The sequence below is a fragment of the Sceloporus occidentalis genome, unplaced genomic scaffold (assembly GCF_023333645.1).
Source record: "Sceloporus occidentalis isolate IW3139 unplaced genomic scaffold, rSceOcc1.0.p SCAF_65, whole genome shotgun sequence".
Taxonomy (NCBI): Eukaryota; Metazoa; Chordata; class Lepidosauria; order Squamata; family Phrynosomatidae; genus Sceloporus; species Sceloporus occidentalis.
In genome coordinates, this window is record NW_028317045.1 from 1,483,888 (window position 1) to 1,500,343 (window position 16,456).

A 16,456-nucleotide genomic window follows, 5' to 3' on the forward strand; every position below is an offset into this window, starting at 1 on the left:
TCACAGTCTCCTGACCTCCATATAACCGAGCCATTCTAAGGGGATCTCAAACATGCAGTTCATTCAAGACAACCAAAAACTTTGCATGACCTGGAGGCATTTTGCCATGACAAATGGGCAGCTATACCACCTGCCTCATAGACAACAATTACAAAAGACTGCGTGCTGTGATTGATGCTAAAGGGGGCAATACATAGTATTAAGAATTTAGGGTATGCAGACTTTGTTTTTGTTCTTTGTTGCTATGTTTTGCTTTATGATTGTGCCATTCTATAATAACCTACAGTTGAATATGAATCCCATAAGAAAAAAAATGTGTTTTGCCTGCTTACTCATGCATATAGTATATATATTAGTAATTCTCCAAGGCTATGCAAACGTTAGTTCAAAAGCAGCCCTGGAAGTATTTGGGCACCAGCCCTATATATTTTATCTCGTGGTCGAGCTCTTGTTCCCACACGCACCACTCATACATACCTTAGTCACAGTATTTGCCATCCAAATAAATTATTTTTTTTTATCACATTATTATTAAAATCCCAGAAATCAAAAGTGTTAAAAGGCCCCAAAAAATTAGAGATTAGACATAATGAAATCAAAACATTTGCTACTGCAAAAACTTTTAGATGAAAACATTCAATTTTATTCAGTGCAACAAAACAGTGATAGCATTATTCTTCACAATATTCTTCAAAAAGAAATAAGAAATTTCAGCAAAACCTTTGGCCATTAATATCATACAACCATCCTAGCACTACATCACACAATGAATACATCACCCCAGATTTAAAAAATGCATACAGTTGCATATGACTTAAGTTAAATACGACATGGTCTGCGAGTACTTATGTGTAAAAGTTTCTCCCTTAATGAGGAAGGACTAAAATAGGAATAGTCCTCTGTATAATGAAATCAGGAACTGGATGTCACAAACTCTGAGGAACCAACATCCAAGTTTCTGAGACTAATCATTTTTTATAATGCTGATTAAAATAGAGAAAATAACACAATACTTTACTTTTACTCTCATTGATTTCAGGGCCCAGAGTATTTTGTCCCTTGAAGTGACTACAAATTCAGGATGGTGTTTTATGTCTGAATAAGTAAAATTTTAATAGTTCAATTTATGTCTACAGTAAGTAAAGTGGCAGGAAACAGATGACCAAACACGCACACCAGGACAGGCTCTGCCACACCGACACCAACAGAGGCACACCAGGACAGGCTCTGCCACACTGATACCAACACAGGCACACCAGGACAGGCTCTGCCACACCGACTCCCAAACACACACCAGGACAGGCTCTGCCACACCAACATGCACATACACACCAGGATAGGATCTGCCACACTGACACCCAAACACACACACCAGGACAGGCTCTGTGTTACCGCTCCCATTGTGTTGCCGCCGGCAGGGACGCCGAGACGCAGCCCGCGCGGTAGGCTCCCTGCTCGTGCCGTCGCAGTGAGCTGCCGCCGGGTCAATCCTCCTTCGAGACGCGCGTCCCCGGCGAGTTCGAGGGATCTTGATGGGGTGCGCGCCTCCACCTCGTGAGAGCCGTTCGCACATGGTCGTGAATATTCATGTCTTACTCTTAAAGTGACATTTATCATTTTTCCTCCTCCCCCTAATTAGGAGGGTAGGAGGATCTGTATTGTTGGAGGGATATTTAAACCCTCATTTGGCACTACACCCTTGCCTGTGTTAGTGCCTTTTTGCCTACACTAGCGTTTGTATCCTGATTTATCTTTCTGGTATTGACTCCTGCTTGAACCTGACCTCCGTTGTTTACCCTGCCTGCCCTGACCTTTGCTTGTAACCTCGACTACTCTATTGCCTGACCCCTCGGATACCGTTGTTATTTTTTATTTTCTGTTCCTGAGTTTCACCCTTTCATTGCTCTCGGTGGTGAACGGCCCGTATCTCCAGTGCCCTGGTGGCAGTGCGTCCTCTCTCCACCAGGAGGCGCCGATTCTGCAGCGCGGATCCAGAACCCGTACCTCAGTCGTGACAGTTAACACAGGCCTGCAATATGGATCCCGAAGAATTGGCAAGGATGTCCAACCATCAAGAAAGACAAGATCAAGTCTTAGCCGCTCATGCGTCTCAGCTCCAATCCTTGGATCGAAAGTTGGATGACGTGGCTGACATGCTCAGATCATTGGCCACGAATCTAGCACCTACAGTCTCCCAAAGTGCATCTTCGGACGCCTCACCTCCTGCGCCTGGAATAGGCACTTCCGTTAAAGCACCAAAGATGCCATTGCCTGAAAAATACTCTGGAAACCCACATGAGTGTAGAGGGTTTCTGAATCAATGCACTCTACAGTTTCGTGCACATCCTCACACCTTCACTTACCACAACAACAGAGTGACTTTTATTATCAATTTATTAAAAGGAGAAGCGTTAGCATGGGCCTCACCGTTATTGGAACAAGACTCTTCCATTTTGGCCGACGCCGACTTCTGCTTTTCGTAGGGGGCTGAATGAGTCCTTGAAAGACGCTCTCATCTACCGTGATTTACCTCATGATCTGGAAAATTTAATTACTCTATGCCTACGGTTAGAAGCCAGAGGTCTGGAGAGAAGATTTGAACGAGACAGAAGGCCGCGTCAATTTTGGCCTCCGGTTCGTCCAATTGTTCACGCATCTTCTGAACCAGTTCCTGCGGCCGCGGAACCTATGGAAATAGGCCCGGTACTTAATTTTTCGCTCGAAGAAAAACAGGGTCGTAGATCCTTGGGCCTATGCTTATACTGTGGGCAGAAGGGACATTTGATTTACGCATGCCCCAGGAAGTCGGGAAACGCCAGAACTTAGTGAAGATTGGAGGTGCTTCAATAAGTGCTACTGTAGCCACACCTCCTCAGCCTCAAAGACTGTTTGTTCCCATCAAGCTGCAGTGGCAAGGCCACCAAGTGGCCACCCAAGCTTTCATTGATTCAGGGGCAGCAGAGAATTTTATAGGGCTCTGGATAATAATATACCCTTAAAGCCAAAGACTCAGAAGACGGCTATTTCTGCGTTAGACAGGACTCCCCTGGGAACAGGGATGGTGTCCTCTCAAACGGACGTTATTGGTGCAGTAGTCGGTGTTCTACATTTCGAGGAAATACAATTCGATGTCCTGTCCAGTCCTCACATACCAATTATCCTGGGAATGTCATGGCTCCAATCTCATAACCCCAGCATCGATTGGAGAGAAGGGCAGATCTTGGCCTGGAGTAAGGAGTGTTTAAAGAATTGCTGCTGGACAGCAGTTTGATACTGGACACACCGGCTAAAGACCCCCGTCAACTAATACCGTCTCAGTACTGGGACTTTCTGGATGTCTTTTCTAAACAAAAGGCGAACACTTTACCTCCTCACCGTGCGTATGATTGCGCAATAAAGCTGTTACCCGGTACAAACCCACCTAAGGGGCACACGTACCCGTTATCTCAACCCGAAAATCAAGCTTTGGCTCAATACATTGAAGAGAGTTTGGAAAAAGGATTCATCAGGCCTTCAGCATCTCCAGCCGGTGCAGGGTTCTTTTTCGTCGCCAAGAAAGATGGCTCTTTACGCCCCTGCATTGATTACCGTGGGTTAAATAAGATAACTGTAAAAAATAAATACCCTCTTCCCCTCATAACTGAATTATATGACCAATTAAAGGACGCCACTATCTTTACCAAACTTGACCTCCGTGGGGCGTATAATCTGATTCGTATTCAGGAGGGTGATGAATGGATGACCGCTTTCAATACTCGATACGGGCATTATGAATATCTAGTTATGCCTTTCGGACTGTGTAACGCTCTGTGTAACGCTCCGGCAGTTTTCCAGAATTTTGTGAATGATATCTTTCGAGACATGTTGTGTACCTAGATGACATCTTGATTTATTCCAAAAATCTGACTGAGCATCGGCGACATGTTTCTCAAGTATTGCAGCGTTTAAGAGAACATTCACTATACGCCAAGGCCGAGAAATGCGAGTTCGAATGCGACAAAGTCAAGTTCTTGGGTTATATTTTATCATCCGGACAGTTGGAGATGGATCCAGACAAGCTAGCAGCTATTAAAGACTGGGAAGAACCTTCTGACGTCAAGGGCGTACAACGATTTGTGGGATTCGCCAATTATTATCGTCGCTTCATCCGGAACTTCTCTCAAATCATTGCCCCAATCATTGCACTCACCGGGAAAGGGGCGAATCCAAAATCCTGGACCCCAGTGGCGAAAGAGGCTTTTGCAAAACTAAAGTTGGCCTTTATGTCGGCTCCTATCTTACAACGACCCAATTCAGATTTACCTTTTATCCTGGAAGTCGACGCATCGGAAAGTGGAGCCGGGGCCATTCTGTCCCAGCGAAATCAAGAATCTAATTGTCTTCATCCATGTTCATACTTCTCTAAGACTTTTACTCCAGCTGAACGAAATTATGACATCGGTAATCGGGAACTGTTAGCTATCAAATTAGCCTTAGAAGAATGGCGACATCTTCTTGAAGGCACTACCATTCCCATTACAATCCTGACCGATCACAAGAATCTGGTATATATTGAAAAAGCCAAAAGACTTAATCCCAGACAGGCTCGATGGGCATTGTTTTTTACCCGTTTTAATTTCTCGTTTCGTCCGGGTTCGAAGAAGCGTAAAGCAGATGCATTATCCAGGAAGCACCTAATTTTGACACCCCTGTTGAACCAATCATACCTCCTACCAAAATCATTGCCACCATTCACAACACCCTCATGTGGCACATCTCCAAATCACAGACACCTCGTCCTAAGGGACTGACACCACCTCCTGGGAGATTATATGTTCAACCACGGTTTCGTAAAGCCGTTTTATCTTGGGGTCATGCTTCTCCAGTAGCGGGTCATCGGGGAATTCGGAATGTGAAATTTCTTCTCCAGAGACATTTTTGGTGGCCTTCTATGACTCGGGACATTGTAGACTTTGTACAAGCATGTAACGTATGTGGTCATAATAAAATACCCCGCATCAGACAGGCAGGATTGTTATGTCCACTACCCATTCCAGAACAACCATGGCAACATATAGCCATGGATTTTGTTACAGACCTACCTCCCTCCAAAGGCCACACGACAATTCTGGTTGTAGTTGATCTGTTCAGCAAGCTCATTTTATCCCTCTCTCCAAACTGCCATCTGCCAGTACCTTAGCCGAGATCTTCATGAAAGGGATCGTAGGTTTACACGGTGTACCTCAAAGAATAATTTCCGATAGAGGATCACAATTCATTTACAGGTTTTGGAGAGCCATGTGTAAGCTCATGGGTATCGAACTGCATTTTTCTTCTTCACACCACCCGCAATCCAATGGACAAGCTGAAAGAGCTAACCAAGTACTGAAACAGTATCTTAGCATATATGTCTCAGAAGACCAGTCAGATTGGTCTACATTGTTACATCTCGCTGAAGGGTTTTACAATAGCTCATTTCATGAATCTTTAAGGATGTCTACTTTCAAACCAGTTCATGGATACGAACCCCAATTATGGCCTCAGCAAACCAGTTCCACAGGGGTTGCAGCGGCGGAAGCTCAATTTCAAGTTTTGCAAGATCATTGTGCAATACTGGCTGAACATTTAAAGCACACTAAAAGACTGCAAAAGAAGACAGCTAATAAATATCGGTCCAGAGGACCTATGCTTAATCCCGGTGACTCTGTGTGGCTCTCCACTAAATATCTGCATCTTCAGCAAGCTGCCAGAACTTTAGGACCCAAATATATAGGGCCGTACAAGATTAAAGCAAGAATTAACGAAGTTACCTATTCCCTGGTTTTACCTAAAACTTTGCGCATCAATAACGCTTTTCATGTCTCGTTGCTTAAACCAGTGGTGACCAATCAATTCTCTTCCTCGGTCCGTGCTCCTGAACCAGTAATGATACAAGATGAAGAGGAATATGAAGTACAGACTATCTTAGATTCTAGAAAGAAACGGGGGCAACTACAATATTTTATTAGATGGAAGGGATACGGTCCTGAGGAGAGTTCTTGGATTCCGGCCTCTGATGTTCATGCTCCTGCCAAGATTCGTTCTTTCCATTCCAGATTTCCACAGAAGCCTGCTCCTGATCGCCAGAATGGCTCTCGTAGAGAGGGGGGTACTGTTACCGCTCCCGTCATGTTGCCGCCGGCAGGGACCTGCTCGTGCCGTCGTGGTGAGCTGCCGCCGGGTCCGTCCTCCTTCGAGACACGCGTCCCCGGCGAGTTCGAGAGATCTTGACTAAACTAATGAATATTCATGTCACTCTAAAGTGACATTTATAATTTTTCCTCCTCCCCCTAATTAGGAGGGTAGGAGGATCTGTATTGTTGGAGGGATATTTAAACCCTCATTTGGCACTACACCCTTGCCTGTGTTAGTGCCTTTTTGCCTACACTAGCATTTGTATCCTGATTTAACTTTCTGGTATTGACTCCTGCTTGAACCTGACCTCCGTTGTTTCGCTGCCTGCCCTGACCTTTGCTTGTGACCCCGACTACTCTATTGCCTGACCTCTCGGATACCGTTGTTATTTTTTATTTTCTGTTCCTGAGTTTCACCCTTTCATTGCTCTCGGTGGTGAACGGCCCGTATCTCCAGTGCCCTGGTGGCAGTGCGTCCTCTCTCCACCAGGAGGCGCAGATTCTGCAGCGCGGATCCAGAACCCGTACCTCGGTCGTGACACTCTGCCACACTGACACCCAAACCCACACACCAGAACAGGCTCTGCCAAACCAACATCCAACCACACACACATACACACCAGGACAGGCTCTGCCACACCAACATCAACACATACACCAGTACAAGCTCTGGCACACTGATATAACAAATCAAATAAATAACAATAAGTGCGAAGTAAAGTGGCACACTGATGCCCAAACACACAGTAGGACAGACTCTGCCACACCGATACCAACACAGGCACACCAGGATAGGCTCTGCCACACTGACACCTAAACACACACACCAGGACAGACTCTGCCACACTGACACCCAAACACACACAACCAAACACAAATACCAGGACATGCTCTGCCACACCGACACCAACACAGGCTCTGCCACACCGACTCCCAAACACGCACACACACCAGGACAGGCTCTGCCACAACGACTTCCAAACACATACACACACATAGCAGGACAGGCTCTGCCACACTGACACCCAAACACACACACCAGGACAGGCTCTGCCACATCAACACATACACCAGGACAGGACCTGGCACACTGATATAACAAATCAAATAAATAACAATAAGTGCAAGGTAAAGTGGCACACTGATGCCCAAACACACAGTAGGACAGGCTCTGCCACACCGATACCAACACAGGCACACCAGGATAGGCTCTGCCACACCGACACCCAAACACACACCAGGACAGACTCTGCCACACTGACACCCAAACACACACACACCCAAACACAAACACCAGGACATGCTCTGCCACACCGACACCAACACAGGCACCAGGACATGCTCTGCCACACCGACACCAACACAGACACACCAGAACAGGCTCTGCCACACCAACACCCAAACACACGCACACCAGGACAGGCTCTGCCACAACAACACCCAAACACACACCAGGAAAGGCTCTGCCACACCGACACCTGCATCCGGATGGCTACACAAAGCAGAAAAAATGTTTTTCACACTGCTTTGTTGCTTGTATGTTTGCACCCTTGTGTATTGATGCCCCAGCCAGCCCCCCTTTATGATTAATGTATCCCCCCCACACCCTTGTGTATTGCCCTATGTGTATTTGTGCCCCCAGCCAGCTCCCTTTGTGTATTTATGCCCCCACACGTTTGTGTTTTGATTTATGTGATGCCCCCAGCCAACCCCCTCCCTTGTGTATTGATGCCCCCACCCCCTTTTGTACTGATTAATGCAATGCCCCCCAATACCCATGTGTATTGCCCCAGGCACCCCCCTTTTTTTATTGATTTATTTGATGCCCGAACCACCCTGTTGTGTACTTATACCCCCCCAGCCACTCCCCTTTTGTATTTAATTGTTGTGCCAAGGCAGCCCCCCTTTAAATATGGGTCCCCTTCCATCTATCACCCCAACTATTTGCTCTTCTCCCTGTCATGATGAACTCTTTCGTGTGAGCCCACCCCCTTGAGCGTCACATCGTATCTTCAAAGGGGCAGGATAAAGAGCCTCAATACGGCACAGCCGCAAAGGCATCTCTATGTGCCTGCCGACCTCTGACTGTCCCACCACAAAATAATTTAATATTATTTTTGGACAGCCCAGGGCCATCTTAACAGCATTGTAGGCCCTTGTGCAAAGCAATGCACTGGGCCCACTACCCACCCGCCAAAAAACACATAAAGTTCAGTGAGATTTAATAAACAGTTAAGTATGTATCTGTGTCTGTACATGTAAGAAAGAGCAGGGCTAGTTGAGTCCAGTGGGCAAGCACAGGCAAGTGGCCTAGGAGTATGGCTGGGCATACCATGGGTCCGGCTGGTTCTATTGGACTCATGCGCCACTTAGTGTTGGGCACCACTGGCAGGGAAGCGTCAAGGTGCACCCGAAAGTAGCAGGTAAGTGGCAACTCTGCAGCTCACACACTGTTGCTGACCAAATGAAAACCATATGGAAACATAGAGATCAACCAACTAACATGTGCAAACCCTGCATTGCGTGCAAAGATCAAATAAGAACCACAGACAAACAGAGAGATCAATAGAATATCACATGCAAACCCTGCATTGTGGGTATAGATCAAATGATAACCACATGGAAACAGAAAACAATTAAATATTTCACATGCAAGCCCTGCATTTGTGGGTATAGATCAAATGTGAACCACATGTATACGTAGTGGTCAACTGAATATTATATGCACACCCTGTATTGCAGATATAGGGTAAATGAGAACTACATGAAATCATAGAGATCAGCTATCTGTCACGTGCAAACCCTGCATTGCAGGTATAGATCAACTAAGAAACATACAGATTAACCCCTTAAGGACCGGGCTCGTTTTTTCTTTTTGTACCCTGTGGGACCGAGGCTGTTTTAATACTTTTGTGGTGCTTGTGTTCAGCTGTAATTTTCTCCTCACCCATTTAGTGTACCCACATAAGTTATATATTGTTTTTTTTCAGGACAAGATGGGCTTTCTTCAGATACTGATATTTTGATCGTCTCATCTTATTTACTATAAAAAAAAATAAAAAAAAACATGGTGAAAAATTGAAAAAAAAACACATTTTATGACTATTTGAAAAATCTTTTACTCACCTAAAAAAGCAAGTAAAAAAACTAGCTAAATAGATTCTACTACTTGTAGATTCTACTACGGTCACAGCCCATCCAGAGGTAAGTGTTTGGTGTCGCTGGATGCCTCCTGATCGAGGCATTCCAGCGACACCATTTAAGTTTAAACGCTTTTAAAACGGGCGTATGGCGCCCAATGTATGACGCCCCGGGGAGGGGCCAGACATGGCCCCCGATGCCGATCTCGGCCTTGCTGAATGCCTCGACATCGAGGCATTACAGTAACGCCGTTTAAGCGAAGAAAGTGATCGTTGATCACTTTCTAAGCTTATTTAATTTTTTGACGGTTCAGGACCGTCAAAGGTCATTAAGTGACCGTTTTTCCATGACGGCAAAGGTCGTTAAGGGGTTAACTAAAATGCCTACAAGATTTTATTTTTTAACCCCTTAATGACAAAGCCTGTACATGTACGGGCTCAAAATGCATTGTTTTCAATGGGTTTAGGGACCGCCCATTGTCCTTAAGGGGTTAATAAGTAATATAACATACCGAGACACACACACATACTAACATCACCAAAGACATACCGTATTTGCTGGATTATAAGACGAGGTTTTTTTCAGAACAAATGCTCTGAAAAATACCCCTCGTCTTATAATCGGGGTCGTCTTATAATCAGACCTCAAATAGGTCCGACTATGAGACGACTAAGATCCAGATCCCTCGCAGCTGCAGGGGACCTGGATCCTCCTGTCTCTCCCCCCCTGCCCCACTTACCGGTGCTTCTGAGTCCCCGGGGAGTAGCCGGGGCAGCGTGTAGATGTCTACGCGATTTGCGTAAACAACTTACGCTGCAGCTGGAAGGAGGTGTGGCTAGCAGCGGGGGTTGTCCGCGTCCATCGCGCAGACCTTCCCCGGCTGTCAGTGCCGCACTGGTGCGGGGAATTCTTTCTGACAGTCGGGGAAGGTCTGCACAATGGACGCAGACAACCCCCGCTGCTAGCCACACCTCCTTCGGGCTCCAGCGTAAGTTGTCTACGCGAAACGTGATTTTTTGTCCATTCATCCAGTAGAGCATTTGTGAAGTAATGCACAGATGTTGGATGAGAAGGCCTGGCTCACATTCTCTGTTTCTGTTCATCCCAAAGGTGTTCGATGGGGTTGAGGTCAGGTCTCTGTGAGGGCCAGTCATGTTCTTCAAGACCAAACTCATCTAACCATAGCTTTATGGACCTTGCTTTGTACACTGGAGCACAGTAATGCTGAAATAGAAATGGGCCTTCCCCAAACTGTTCCCACAAAGTTTGAAGCATTGCCAAAAATGTCTTGGTATGCTAAAGGATTAAGAGTTGTGTCCCAATACTTTTGTCCACATAGTGATGCACAAAGCAAGGTCCATAAAGACATGGTTTGATAGATCATGAGACATGATGTCATGTGTTGTTGTTCATCTGAGGTTGTTTACCTATTATTTAGACTGCTAAGGAACAGATGATTATTATTATATCCTAGTATGTAAACCCATATAATTCATAGAGGGTATACTTTCTTTTTCACATGACTGTATATATACAGTGAAGGAAAAAAATATTTGATCCCCTACTGATTTAGTCTATAATTTTAATGGTAGGTTTATTTGAACAGAGACAGAATAACAACAAAAAAATCCAGAATAACGCACTTCAAATAAGTTATAAATTGATTTGCATTTTACTCAATAAAATAAGTATTTGGACTCTTTGTAAACCATGACTTAGTCAGACATTTGTTGTAGTTGACCACCAGGTTTGCACACATCTCAGGAGGGATTTTGTCCCACTCCTCTTTGCAGATCCTCTCCAAGTCATTACGATTTTGAGGCTGACGTTTGGCAACTTGAACCTTCAGCTCCTTTCACAGATTTTCTATGGGCTAGGCCACTCCATGACCTTAATGTGTGTCATGCCCCTCTCACCCTTACCTGCTCTCCCCAGCTGTCCTCTGTCACTGCATGCTGTCCAAAAGCTCCGCAATCGTGGAGTAGGTCCAAGCCGCGGTCTGTAGTAGCGTGTCTTCTCGCGATCACTATTGGACTACCCCGTTTGCCTGTTACCTAACCCTTGCCTAGACTACTGTTTACTCTGATCACCACTTGCCCCTGAGCATAAAGAGATGCTTAGTTTCAATTTGGTCCAATCTCATTTATTTCCTTTGATCCTTGGACTTCCCTGGCTGAAACTTAACAACCCCACCATTAATTGGGCTACGGGACATGTTACTTTTGCACCTCCACACTGTAAAGAACACAGTTTCTACCCTATATGCCGCATCTTCTGAGAACCCAGAGATACCAATATCCTACTGAACTTTCAGTAAAGTCTTCTACAAACAAGAGGCTAATAAACTTCCCCCGCACCGTCCGTATGACGTAGTATAGACCTACTTCCTGGGGCCCCCATACCATTTGGACGCATATACCCCCTCTCCGAAGAGAATTTAAGGAATGGATTCATCAGACCATCCATTTCTCCTGTCGTAGCGGGTATTTTTTTTGGGGGGGGGGAGGAGGGCGGAGGGCTTCGTCCATGTCTGGATTACAGGGAACTCAACAAGGTCACTATCAAAAATAAGTACCCTCTACCTTTAATTTCGGAATTAATCGACAGACTTAGAGACGCACAAAGTTACGCTAAACTAGATTTACGTGGTGCATATAATTTGGTACGAAGGAAGGGCAGGAAACGGCTTTCCGATTACGGTATGGCCACTTTGAATACCAAGTAGTCATGCAGTTTGGGCTCTGTAATGCCCCTGCCACTTTTCAGTACAATAACAAGTTCCGTGATATGTTGGACTCTTTTGTAGTGGTTTATCACGATGACATCCTGGTCTACTTACCGTCTCTTACCATTCATCGTGAACATGCGAAACGTGTCCTTTCCCATTTCCAGCAACATGGACTCTATGCTAAATTAGAAAAGTGCATTTCTTAAACCACCTTTGAGTTCTTGGGATTTGTGTTAACTCCAGGGAGCATCAAGATGGATCCTAAAAAGGTATCAGGCATCTTGGACTGGCCCGTTCCTACCTCCATTAAAGCCGTACAGAAATTTGTGGGTTTTTCAAACATCTATAGGAAATTCATTAAAGGCTCCCATCACTTTTTTTCAATTCTCCGTTTATTGAAACATGCACAATGATAAAACACATAGGTGACAAGGTCTTAAAGTACAGCGTGCAATTATTGTACAATACAGAGTAAATGGCAAAAGCGATCCACGGCGTTAGACAACAGAATAAACCATGTCAGTTACAGAAGAGGATCAAGTTACGACCGCATGCCAGAGTCATGTGAACATCAATATCAGCGAAAAAACATAAAGGAAAATCCGGAGAAGACAATGTTGCGACATATGGCGGAGGAATATATGAAACAAAAACTAAGTAACAACAGAAAGGAAAACCGTGTATCTCACTGCACAGCAGGGTCATCAAAAAGTTGTACATTACAGCAGGACGAAAGATAAAAGGTCAGTCACACAATACAGTTAGTGGTCAGAGGTAGGGGCGGGTACAGCCGCCTGAGTAGCCCTGCAAGGGGACGACTGGGTAGAGTCCCCGTAGCCTACGTCAAAGAAGCAGGCCGAGGTCATGAAAGACAGCCAAGGGAGCCATTTGAGGCCATTTTTGTATTCACGCCCCCGGGATGCAGAGAACCAGGCATCAATTGGTGGGGGTCCCAGCCTTTTCCAGAACCGTGGGATAATCGACTTGGCTGCTTGGAGTAAATGGATAGTTAAGGACCTCTTGTAGGTACCAAAAGAAACATGTGTATGGAGAAGCAACATAGACTCAGGAGAAGCAACAAAATCTGGATCAGACACATTTACAATTACCTTGGTCACAGCCTCCCAGAACGGACGAATATCCCTACACTCCCACCATAAGTGGAGAAAGGAGCCATCCGCCTCGCCACACCTCCAGCATAGGGGGGAGAACTGTGGCAGGAAGCGGTGTAACTCCAGGGGCACCTTATACCATCGGGACAGCAACTTAAAAGCACATTCTTGTACTCTAGAGGAGATTACACTTTTGTGAGTGAGTAGCATCATTTTATCCCATTCATCATCAGCAAACTGGGTGGAAAGATCTTTCTCCCAGAGACTGAGATAGAATGGCTTTGAGGTGCAATGGGCATCAATTAAAAGTGAATAGATATGAGAGAGCAAGTGGGACGGTTCCTTAGATAAAACGAAATTGGACAGCTCCCTGGTGAGGTGTGCTTTAGGAAGGAGGGAGGAGATGTTTCAGCTGGTGGTGCAAGAATACCGTCCGAAGGGGGGGGGGCTGTCTAGTCAGTTTAATAACGGGTTTAAACTCAGTGCCCCGAAGAAGGTGATAGACTCATGTTTCGTTGCCAGATGGGGAAAAAGCCCTGGCATGCCCCTTTGTAGGTCAGGGGGGAGCACTGGGTTATGTGTGAGTGGAAACAGGGGACTCGGCGAGGTAGTAAGGAGGCGACGGCTAGAGAGCCGACCCCAGACACGTAGTGTGGCCGAGATCGTGGGGTGTTTATGCAACAATAGCCGTCGAAAACGGTCCGGTAACCATGGAACCGCCGAGACATGGTGCACCAGAAACGAGTTCTCTAAAGGTATCCACAACTTCGGAACCTCCAATGACCACTCCACGACTCGGCAAAGATGTGAAGCTAACCAGTACCACTCCACGCTGGGAACCCCCAGACCCCCTCTATGTTTGGGCCTAACCAGATGTGGGAACAAAAGCCTAGGATGACGGTCCCCCCAAATAAATTTACGGAAGGCCCTGTGGCAGGCTTTAAAATAAGCCCTGGGGAGGAAGATAGGGAGACATTGCAATAGGGATAAAAACCTACTCTCTGTAAATGGGCTGTGCCACATATATCTTGGTTCGGTCGTATAGGTGTAATAAAAATGAATGTACTCCCTAGGCTGAGCACCGAGGAAAGTAAAGCGTCAAAATTTAAGGTCTGGAGAAGGGAGAGGTCCGCCGGAATCCAGAGACCCAGGTATTTGATAGCTGTAGGCTGCCATCTGAAGGGAAAGGTCTTAAACAAGCTTTCCCGAAGGAGAAGGGGCACATTGATTCCTAGTATCTCAGATTTCTCTAAATTGATAGCATAATTAGAGAGGTCCTTGAAGATGTGTAATTCCCTAACGATGCGTGGGAACGAAGTAGACTGTTGCGTGACCATGCAAAGCATGTCATCGGCATAGATCGCAAGCTTATGTGTATGGTTAGTGATATGCAGACCGGTGATGTTAGCATTCCTCCTGAGTGCGGAGGCGAGTGGCTCCATCGTCAGGATGAACAGTAGCAAGGAGAGGGGACAACCCTGCCGGGTGCCGTTGTTAATGTGGATGTGGGCTTGGGGATGACTACAATATGTGCGAGGTTAGACTGAGGGTCAAGAGCCTGGCCCCCCGCCAAGGAATTAAAGAGTTTTGTCATATGGGCCCCTAGCACTGGGAAGAAGCGGCGATAATAGCCGTTAGTCAGACCGTCTGGTCCCGGGCTCTTGCCCTTTGGGGATTCTTTCAGGGCAAGGGTGATCTCATCACTAGTTATAGGGGAATTCAAGGAGTCTACAACGGAGTCCTCCAGTCTCTGAGGTAAGTATTCGTTCAGGTAGGCCTTAATGGAGGATAAGGACTGTTGGCAAGAGCGAACCGCAGTAGGTAAGTTGTAGAGGGCCGTGTAATACTCATGGAAGCAACTAGCAATCTCGGTGGTTTCATATCTGAGAGCGCCCTTGCTATTTCTAATTCTGGGTATATATATGAGGAAGAGTGTTGCCCCCGGAGTGCCCTGGCCAGTAGTTTACCCGGCTTATCGCCCAGCTCATAAAAGTGCCTTTTGGCCAGCAGGAAAGAACGTCTCGTTCTATCCTCAAGGAGGGAGGCCAACTGGGATCTAAGGGTGTGTAGTTGCGGGACAAGGTCAGGTGATAGGGTGGCTTTGTGGGATTGCTCTAGCCTGTGTATCTGTCTAGTAAGCGACATTATTTCGGCCAAGCTAATTTTCTTGAGTGTGGCACCCAGTTTAATAAAGTGGCCTCTCATAACGGCTTTACGAGCCTCCCAAATTGTAGGGAAAGGGATGTCATCAGTGGCATTATCAGCAAAATAGTGCTTGAGGTGCTCAGATAAATCCGACAAGTGGGTAGGGTTATCTAATATGTTCTCATTAAGCCGCCAAGTCCAAGGTTTAATCCTAGGTTGGGACAATGTAAGAGTAATATGCGTGGGAGCATGATCACTGAACGAACATATATTTATACTGGAGGAACGTAGTTGTAGAAGGTGATGGTGTGACAGAAAGAGCATGTCTATTCGTGTATATCTATTGTGGACTGCGGAAAAATACGTGTAGTCCCTATCATTAGGGTGTTGGGACCTCCAAACGTCCACAAGCTGAGTCAGGTGGAGAGCACATCTGACCTTTTTAATGTGTTTGAACGGGATATGGGAAAAGAAGGAATCCCTGGAAGGGTCTAGCGTCATATTAAGATCTCCTCCAAAGATGGAGAGACCTTCCTGAAAATCCCCAAATTTCGATAAAATGCGACTCAAGAATGTTGGTTGATTACGATTTGGCGAGTAAATATTAGCAAGCGTGACCTTCTGATTGCCAATATATCCCTTTAAAAAAATGGCTCTGCCCTCCGTATCTCTCCACACATCTAGAAGTTGGAAGGAAAAGTGTTTATGTAGTATAATAGCAACCCCCTTAGTTTTTGAGTCAGGTGAACTTGATAGGAACACTTGGGAGAAATGATGGTCAGTAAGTTTAAATTCCTTAGAGGATTTAAAATGGGTCTCTTGTAAAAATGCAATGTGGGATCTAAATGTATGTAAGGTGTGCAATAGCTTGGACCTTTGCTGCGGTTTGCTTAGGCCCCTCACGTTAAGTGAGGTAATTTTAATACAATCAGGAATCGACATCGTTAAGGAAATGGGACCAAGTGGGGCCAAAAGCATGCTGGCAGTGAGAGAACCAAAAAGAAAAACAAACTAAACCATAAGTAACGGAACAGAAACAGGTAGAGTCAAATGTGTGCCTGTGTGCAGCAACCAAAGACTCTGGATGCCTAGGCATCAAATAGTGAGCCCAAGGACCTAGCACTGGGTCATGAACCAACACTTCACTTCCATAGGGAAGAGAAGTGGGTCGGCTCCGG